Source organism: Rhinolophus sinicus, chromosome 2 (genome assembly GCF_057876585.1).
Source record: "Rhinolophus sinicus isolate RSI-liver-muscle chromosome 2, RSI-T2T, whole genome shotgun sequence".
Classification (NCBI taxonomy): domain Eukaryota; kingdom Metazoa; phylum Chordata; class Mammalia; order Chiroptera; family Rhinolophidae; genus Rhinolophus; species Rhinolophus sinicus.
In genome coordinates, this window is record NC_142502.1 from 151,447,689 (window position 1) to 151,458,442 (window position 10,754).

Here is a 10,754-nt window from a genome sequence, read left to right on the forward strand (position 1 = left end):
CAAATCCCATCATGAGGCTCCCAACCTCATGACCTCATCAAAACATAATTACCTTCCCAAAGCATCATCTCCAAATTGCATCATATTGGAGGTTAGGGCTTAAACATATGTATTTGGGGAAAACACAATTCAGACCATAGCTTCCACTTTACAGATAAATGCTTTGAGAGGTTGCAGAATTTACAATGAATCTTTCAGTCAGCAATCAACAGAGCTTAAACTTGAATTCAGGTCTATCTGACTCTAGAGAATAATATATACTATTTATTGACTGCCCACTAAGGTCTGGGTACATATATACAATATCTCTAATCTTCACAAAAATATTCCAAGTAATATTCTTTGCATTTATAGATATGGAAACTCTGGCCCAACTCTGGAACCATCTGAACCTCATTTTTTAAAACAAAATGTGTCCTAATGGTTCTGAAAGAATGGTTCTCAGACCATCATCGTCATGATTTTCACTTAGAAACTTGTTAGAAATGTAAATTCTTGGGCTAAACAGCAGACCTACTGAGTCAGAAACTCTGGTGGTGGTAGCCACAATCTGTGTTTTAACACATCTCATTTTAACACGATTCTGATCCATGCTAAAGTTTGAAAACTATTTGTTCCATAAATTTATTAGAATAATTAATACATTAAAAACCCAATAATAAATGGTATATCCAAGATTCAAATGCAGGTCTATTTGACCAAAGCTTGTGGCCTTTTGCTGCATTATACTGCCCCACCCCAACTTTACCAAGGGAAGCTCTTGGGGGTGGGATGTATTTGAAATGAAGTGTGATTGTAGAGCACAATTCTGAATTCTGATTCGCCACTATAATGCTCATCAGTTCTTCCCCCTACGATAATGTGATACAGGAAATGCCTGAAGGATAGTCCCTGAGAATTGACAATGATGTTTTTTATTGATCAAAAACATCTTGTGGTATGAACTAGAAAACCAAGCTCTGTGAAATTTTTATTTGGGCCTGACAATTTTGTATCCCATTTAGTGAAAATGAGAAATAGCCTAGAAGATGGCAACAGTAAGTATGGAACAAAGTTACTTCTTAAAAAAAGCGAATCTGATCAATCACTGCTTTATCTACATATAGTTGCTGTATAGTTACACCATTTTTTCCCTAGAAGGAACAAGACAGAAAGACATTCCAATGTGAAAGTCTGGATAATTTACAGAAGGGAGAGAAGTTTTCCTAGAATAGAAATGGCTCATTTTTGGAGTGTGGTGAATGAAGTTTCTTGATCCTACACCAAAAAACTTTTCAAATTTTTTACAAAGCCAAAGCACTTTGAAAGGGGTTTTTTCCAATGCAAATACAATCACCTGCTTCTGTGATCGATATCACCTCTAAAACATTTTATTAATATTAACTATTATGAACATGTGTTAGTCACTGCATTAAGCCTTTTACATGTGGTACAACTCATTTAATCATCACAAATATGTGAAGCAGGTTTTAGGATTATTCCCATTTCACAGATGAGGAAATTGACACTCCTTGGTTAGGAAACTTGCCAGAGCTCCTTCAGGTGAAAGAGTCAGGACTCCAGGTGAAGCCTATGAAAGAACACTAGCTGGACTTTCATTCCGATGTGGAAGTTTGGCTATGGATGGATGCGCTTAGTGGCCCTCTGTATCTGGATTAGTTCCAAAGGTGCATCTGTGAGCCTGCCTGACCCTCGGGTGGGATAGTGCAGCCGTCCTAGGCTTAGCACTCCATCTGGATAGAACAAAGAAGAGCAGCAAGTGATGACGCAGCAGACCTCACAGTGCCCTCAGTCTAGTGGGAGACAAAGATTCAAGTGAATAAAGGACAGAGTGGGAACTGGAATTCTATTTGCTTGTTTGTTTTCCATTTGATTCTTGAAAACAGACCAATTAATCATTTATTTTGTGGTTTTGGTCATTTCACTGACTCCTCACACATTTAAGTCAATGAGGAAAGACTTAGTAAGATCTGTGGATGTTCAAGCTTCTCATATGGAAGAGGAATTTAAAATCCTTTAAAAACGCCACCAGCCAGCAAAATGCTTCTCACATTTTTCTGCTTCAGAGTTGTAGATAGATGTGACTTAAGCCCTAATCAGGAAAGACTTTATATGATTTATAATAGCAGATATTCTTTTAAGTAAACCTCTCATAATGTTTTATTACACTACCCAAAACAAAAGCTGTTGAAAACAGAAATCTGAAAGCAGAGCACACCGAGGTGAAAAGGGCTTTTCCAAAGAAACTGTTGTGTATGATTTTTGATTGTCCTGATTTGGGAAGTTCATCTAAGCCTAAGATCATTCTGTGCAGCTGACAGGAAGTTTGCTCTATGGCTTTTGTCTTCCATACCTCCACTCTCTCTATCTCTACAGACAGATTTCCCACTTTCATTCTTTTCTCCTTTCCTTCTTCCTTCCCTTCACACACACTTCCACTCCTCCCATCCACTCTGATTCTGTTCACTGACGCCATAAGAACACTGTTGGGAAAGGAGGCCAAGGTTTTTTTTAACATTTTGAGGGCTTTTAGGCAGTAATTAGGGCCTATATATCCCTGGCCTGGATAGACTTGTCATCGCACATTGCGTCCAGACTCTTCCAAACTATGTCAATTGAGGGCCTCTGATTTTGAGTCCCTCTTTCATTCCTTTGCAAGCATCTGAGCTCACTGGATATGCTGGGAGCTTCAGATAGAGCAAAGACCCAGTCGCTGCCCTCAAGGAGCTCATGCTTGCTTGGGAGGTACAGTAAGTTTATGGGTAACAAAGCTTCCCCACTTAATCTGGACCCACGCTGATACATTTAGAAGGCAATTTCCCTTATATCCCTTTATGAAAGAGGTCCCCTCAGGCATCAAATTCACGGCATATCTCCCTGGGTCGAGGATGGTAAGCTTTCTGGTAAAACGATGGGTTTTGAAATCAGATCCACTTAAGCCGAAACCCCATCTTTGCCTTGGAGACATTACTGAATCTCACAATCTTAGTTTTCTCTACTGTAAAATGGGAAAGACACCTACCTCAAGAATCTGCATGAGGATTAAATGAGAACATGTCATACAAAGCACCTGGCATAATTCCTGGAATACAGGAGGTGCTCAGTAAAGGTTTGTTTCCCCTTTTTTTTCCTCTCCTCTCTTCCCAGGTCTCACAAGCCTCTTAGTAAGAGGACATGAAGGAGACTCTAATATTAAACACTTCAATATCACCTACCATGTCCCAGACACTATTCTAAGCATTATATATATATTTAATTCACTTGATTCTTCCTTAAAACCCTGTGAGATAAGTGCTAGTATTATCATCTCCATTTCATAGATGAGGAAACTAAGGCACAGAGATGCCAAGAAACTTACCAAGGTCACACAGCTAGTATGGACTGGGGCTATGACTTGTATCCAGGTTATCTAGTTCTTAACCATCATGCTATAAGGAGATAGATCAAGAGAGGAGCTACCATAGCTGGAGTCAGAGTATACAAACTGGCAGTCCTCAGATAATGAGCCCTGTTTGTTTTGCATGGTGTTTTAAAAATCAGGAGACTTCACATTAAAGCCTATATTTCTGACTTCTTTCAAAAAAAAAAGTAGGAATATCTGGCACTCTGCAGTCCACATCCTGGTGGGGCAACAAGCTGCTGACTGGTGACTACTTTCTGGACTGAACCCATGTTGTCTAACTCACTGCAGTTGCCAGGGCTCACAGTTCTATTAGATAGGTCTGGTCTGCTTCACTTCTAACTTACACACATATTTGATCTTGTGATCCAGAATTAGGCAATCCTCTTAAGTGTAGTCTTCTCCATAAAGATCAATGAACTATGTTCAATAGTGTACACACAATGGTGAAATGTTTGAATGACATGAAAGAACAAACAAATGAATGCAGGAAAGAGCTCTGAGTAAAAAGCAATCAACAACCAGGTTCCAATCAGAACCATCTATTTATGCTTAGATAAGCCTCTGAGCCACATGTAAACCCCTGCTCTCCACACCCCCCACACCTAAACAAAAAGCCAAAAATGCAGGTTTTCCTATAGTTCGTGGGGGAAGGCCCATTTGCCTTCCCTGCTAAAAAAAAAAAAAATCCTTCTTTGTTTGGCAGAGCTAGAAGAGGTAGTTTAAATTTTCATGTACTGCTTAATTCAAACAAGAACTAAACAACCTTTTTCTTCTTTTAGCTCTTTAGGACTTGCTGATGGCATGATCTTGGAAAGCAGATAGATATACAGACAGTCCCTGACTTACCATGGTTTGACTTACAATTGACTTTGCAATGGTGTGAAAGCAATATGCATTCAGTAAAAATCATATTTCAGATTTCAAATTGTGATCTTTTCCCAGGCTAGTGATATGCGGTAAGAGACTCTTATGCTCAGCAGCGGCTCCCAGAGATCACAAGAATAAACAACAAATACACTACAGTGTACTGTGTTGCCAGCGGCTTTTGGATATTGTGTTCTGAGCACATGTAAGGTAGGCAAGGATAAGCTATGATGTTTGGTAGGTTGGGTGTCTTAAATGTACTTTCAACTTATGATATTTTCAACTTAACGATGGGTTTATCAGAGCATAACTCCATTGTTAAGTTGAGAAGCATATGTATAGCAAAACTTTCCTAGAAACCTAGAAAATGCAGGGAGGGGAAGGCATGGAGACTTCCCTGTACACGCCTATAAGAGAAGAGGAATCACCTTGATATACAAGTAAAGAAACAGGCTAAACAGTTATCCAGACCACACAGCCATCTGACCTAGCGTATTCTGAATATGGTCTGTGTTTTTTCCAAGACTTCAGACTACCTTCCTCAGAGCCTATCTACCTGAAAATCGTATTTAAAGAAGTAATCTATGATACTACCATATGTACTAAAATGATGTCATCCACCCTGTATTTAAAAGACTTCCTAACAGATTTATCTTTGGCCAAGAGGGAGCTCTAACATTACTCATCAATGACCCTGCCTTTGTAAATGTGAATTGCTTTTTGTTTTACCTTCTCAATTTTATTACACTGAGATTAGAACAAGCTTCATCTTTTTACCAGTTTATGATCATTTTTATTTTATTATGAACCTGCAGTAATGCTTGTTATATTTATAAATCTCGAAGTGAAAATTTTAAAACTGTTTTCCTTCTCTAATCTCTCCTATCCTTCCTTCTTAGAAGCACACAAAGCATTTCAACCACTCCCAAATTCCCTCTTCTAACACCCTTAATGATTCTGAAATATTTTGTTATTCCCCAAACACCGCCCTAAAGACAAATCATTGGACTCCAGGCTCTCTACACTGCCAAGTTGAATAGAGTTCAAATGTTCTATCTAACCAAACTCTAACTTAAAACAAAGGCACATATAGTAGATGATGTGTAAGGTATTCCGAAAATACCAAGGCAACAGGAAAGAAATCTGTGTCATCATGAGGTCCTCCCAGAACTCCTTGTAATCTGGAGTAATCATTTCTATCAAGATCCTGTAACCTGACCATAGCATACATGTGTATATCCGTATAACTAACAACATAAGTCAACTTTCATTTTAGTAATGTATAGCTTAATGTTTCTCACATCCAGAGCAATTAATGTTTCAAAATTAATGATCGTTTCTCTATTTTACACATTGGAGTATGTACAAGGACTTAAGGAGAAAATAAAACAAGAGAAAGAATCTTAACTTTATAAAATAAAAATCTTAAAAGTATAAGTCATTTAAAATATAATCTTGCTTTTTTAATTAACCAGTCCACAACATGGTGTAAATATGAAAACAACACAGAAAAGACATTTTCCAAAAAGATATGGGACCTACTAGGATTTCCTCTTATGTTAAAATACAGCCCATGGAAGAACAGTTTTCAGAATGACCAAAGCATAACCAGGCACGTCTTCACTAGAAGATTCACCAAAGGGAGCATTTCCCCAGACCTCAAAGTTTTGATTCCAAACCCAGTTGTTGCCCAAGTTTACTGAAAGTTTTGCTAAGCTTCAAGCCAATCTCACCTAGAAGATCTTCAGAGACCTTTAAAGTTTAAGGTAAGTTCCTCTTATTCTCAAAATCACATGAACATAAAGGCAAACTGTATAAAGTCACATAAAAGTGACTGAATTTAATTTTTAAAAAACTATAATGACCTTAAAGACAAGGATTCTTTTCCCCCATCACAACTGTGTTACATGCACCATAAATAATGCACAACACATAGCCGATACTTAGTAAATTCAGTACTTGTATGAGTAAGCGAAAAAAGTGTCACATGACCAATGGGGCAGTTCTACAAATCTCCCTATGGCCCTGCAATTTTCAAAGGTTTCATCATACAATTTCCCCAATGGCTCTTTAGTTCACGAATCACATAGCCACATAACCAGAAAGGGAAGAAATCCCAGAGACAGGAAAGCAGCTTGCCCTGTCCATTAACTCACATATTTATCATTTTAGAGCTCAAAGGGGTCCTGGAAGTTGCTTTTGAATTCTCTCATTTCACATATGAGGAACCTGAAGTCTAAGCTCTCAGGTTCAGTGATGTAGCCTTGATTATCCCACTGAAATTTGCCAAAGCCCTTCTATTGTTATTTCCTACATCTGTCTCTGCAGTTAATTCCCACTGCTTCCTCCATGAAAGTATTTGTAGACTTGAGGCTTTCATTCTTAAAATCCTCCCAGAAATCTCATATGACTTCTCTTGGGCTATGGTAGAAGGGGCAACAATTTTAATATAATCTCCCAATAGCCAAGGGTTTTGCTCAACTGAAAAGTATGTATTGACTGACCTGAAGGGTCTTGCTTTGGGGGGTAGGTCTTCGAGCTCATCTGAAAACTTGAAATGGGTTACTACTCTTACATTATTGCATTAATACTGTGTTTCCCTGAAAATAAGACCTAGCCAGACAATCAGCTCTAATGCGTCTTTTGGAGCAAAAATTGATATAAGACCCGGTATTGTATTGTATTATATTATATTATATTATATTATATTATATTATATTAAATTATATTATATTATTACATTACATTACACTACATTACATTACATTATATTAAAGACCTTGTCTTATAGTAAAATAAGACCCGGTCTTATATTAATTTTTTCTCCAAAAGACACATTAGAGCTGATTGTCTGGCTAAGTGTTATTTTTGGGGAAACACGGTAGCTCTGGGGGTGGAGGGGAGACACTGTTTTCTGCAAGTATTGAGACAGAAAGGAAAAAACACCAATTTGGCCACAAGAGGGCAGCTGCATTTCCTCCTTGATCTTTGCAGTTCTAAACGGTGACTGGACTTTTGAGGACTCAGCCTGCCGTAAAAATTGCTGATAGCACCTTTAAACTGAATCCTTAACATGTCACAAAACACTCTCTCATGGTGTTTCTTGGGAGGTTTTTTGCTTAGTTTTTAAACAAATTATTTTCCATCTTCTTTCTGGATCTAGAGAGCTCTCATTTAGAACTCTATGCCAAAATTGCCATCTACAAAGATCTTTGGAGACCAATAAATCGTTCGGCTAATTTGGAAACCCACAGAAAATGTTTTATTTTAATTATGTTTGACCCCAGATAAAAATAAATACAGTAATGATCATCTAATTCTGCCACACTTAATAAAGTTTGTTCTAAGTGCTTTACAGGACTTGCCAAATATTTGCCTCATCTCAGAGCCTTCATTCATCATTTCCATTTTCGTGATATCTTGAAATCTTTCAAGTCAAAATTTATTGTAGAATTTTATCACTGAGATAAACAGTGGGAGGTCTGCAAACAGAAAGAGAGATTAGCGATAGCTAAATTCCCTATCGTTATTGTTCTACAAAAACATACAATCAAATTTATTTCATTTTTTAGATGAATAGAGTTAAAAGTTACTTTGAAAAGTAAATGCTAGATTGGGAGATTGTGTGTGTGTGTGTGTGTGTGTGTGTGTGTACTCACTAATAATTGATAACAAGTTTGGATGTTTACTAATTTTTTGTAGTTTTTTATTTGCTTCAAAATTTTCACTAACCATCCTATTTAAAATTGCAACCACTTCTCACCCCCACATATTCTGCTCCCATTCCTGCTGCGTTTTTCTCTATAGCATTTATCTACATCTGACATACTTTATATTTTACTTGGTTTCTGTTAGTCTCCTCCATAAACACCCCCTCCCCAACCAGAACAAAAGCTCTATCACAAAGATAATTTTTTCTGTTTTGTTTAGTGCCATGTTCTCAATGCTTAGAACACTACATAGGACATCATAGGATCTGTGTTCATCGTGGTGAAATCACACACAAACACACACACACACACACAAAAGGATCATTTTTCCTAGAAACTAATATTTTTAAATCCCCAATATTGCTAATTTACTTTAGTACATTTAGGGAGACTGCCCTAAAGTGGATAATAAACTAGTCAATCAGAATTGAAGCATATTTGTTAAAGCAATCATCATAAACAATATTTGGGCTCCTGATTATTGCTGAGAGTGTCCTCTTGAATGTTCAAACCCAGCTAGGTTCTGTGTCTCAGAAATCAATCAAATCTGAACTGAATTATCAGTGAACATGGTCTTCTAAGAGTTGTCACAGCATCTCATGAGCAAAGCAGTGGCATAAGGAAAAGAGTAGTGACTTATCAATAAGAAGTGCGTAGTTCTGGTTCTGCCTCTGTCATTACCTAACCAGCAGTTAGATAATCCATTTAAATTGTTAGTGCCTAATGTACTCATTAAAAGAAAAAAAGGGGGCGGAATAACACCACCTTTGCCTATATCAAAGTATTGTGGAGTCCCATGAAATAGTGAAATGTGAAAGTATTTGGTAAGTACAGAGTATTTTTCAAGTGCAAGGTGTGCTTAAAAATCAGTGTTTCCTGTTCTCTACTGAGTAGTGCCACCATTTCGTATAGCCAATCAACTATATGTAATGGCTTAATGGACAGTGATAGGCTGGATGCAGTTCTATCAGTCAAGTTGTTTGTCAGGCCCTTCTTAGTACCCAGCCCCCGGCCTTCTGCTCCCCACAGCTGGGTTTATTTGACCCTGGAAGCTTTACCCCATCCTGTCTCCAGGATAAATCATGATTGGAAACAGAAGGCATTTATGGGATCTCTAGCCCCACAACAAGGAATTCATATCAGGTCACAGCTGTTAGTCCAGTCCTGATCATGTGCTCCAACGCTGGTAACTGAGCATCTTCCTTCATTTCCTACTAAAAATCAGTTCAAGAATTCACCTTCTCTTGGAAACATTTTCACAGTAGGTATTTCTCTTAGTCTAGTCAAGGCTGCTATCCTTTTGTGACTTTAGACTGGGTGGCTTGTAAACAACAGAAATTTATTTCTCAGAGTTATGGAGGCTAGGAAGACCACGATAAAAGTACTGGCAAAAAAAAAAAAAAAAAAAAGTACTGGCAGATTTAGTATCTGGTAAGAGCCTGATGCCTGGTTCATAGATTTCTGTCTTTTATGAAAAACACAAGGTCTTTTTCATACGAACACTAATCCCATTCATGAGAGCTCCACCTTTATGACCCAAGCACCTCCAAAAGTCTCCACCTTCAATACCACTACATTGAGGGTTAAGTTTCAACATATTAATTTGGGTGTGGGGGGCACCAGTATTCAATTGATAGCAATATTCAATAAATATTTGCTGGAACAAATGAATGATAAAAGGCTTTATGCCAGTGTCCCCCTAGGTGTGGAGCTCTGCCAGGCTCTTGACAATATTTCCATCACATACAACCTCCCACCTGCTGACTGACCTGAGTTCCTGATGCCGGCTGACCAGTTAGCAGTCGACACTTCTGAGGATCACCTCTTCCTCCGTTCCTACCACTACATTCAACCACCTTTAGGACGTCTCACTTATTCCATTAGACTCTGCAAAGCCAACTGCTCACCTGATCTGTTCTTGGTGGCCATACCCAATGGATAACACATCCTACTTGGTCACTCTATACTCCCTTAGAACATCTACAGCAGGTCTGTATCCTCACTTTGTTCCTATTCCAATTTGACCTGCCTCACTTTGTTCCTATTCCAGCTCATGGCATGTCCCACATCACACAACCCTCACTGTAGTTAACTAAAAAGATGCTGCTTACTCATGCCCATCCAGGGCAGAGCCCTGAGAGCATACAACACAGTGCCAGCAATCCCCAACTTCAAAAAATGTTATGTTCCAAAAGATAGTTTGTAAATAGGTTCTCTAGCACTTGGGAATGCATTTCCCAAGCCATCACAAACAACTCGTCTATTTTAATAGTCATGCCTTCAAAAATATTAATTGAGTTATCTCCGTACTTTGTACTAGTCACTGATCTTGGCACAAGGGAAACAAAGAAAGACGAGATTCAGTCCCTTTCCTCTATTAAGTTCACAAAAAAACAAAGGAGGCCATGGTAGAAACAAATAATACACATGCAAGGCAGCGTGTGTAGAAACAGAGGACGGTCCGTAGTACAGAGAGGACAAGAGGGGAGAAGTGATCCTGCCGCCTGGGCAGATCAGGAAGGTTCCACAAAGAGACATTCCTGCTGAGGCCAGAAGAATGAGGAAGTGTGCATCAGGCAGATGAGTGGAGAAGGGTGTTCCTGGTATGTGATTGTCAGGCTGCCAGACCAACACCCAAGCGTCAATTTAACCCCTGATGTAGCTCTGCCAATGCTACAGTACTGTCAGAGACAGAAAGAGGAGAGGTTTTTGTAAGCTGGCCTGTGAAAACTTGTTTCTATTAGGAGATTAGTTCTAAAACCTTCAATAAAACAGAA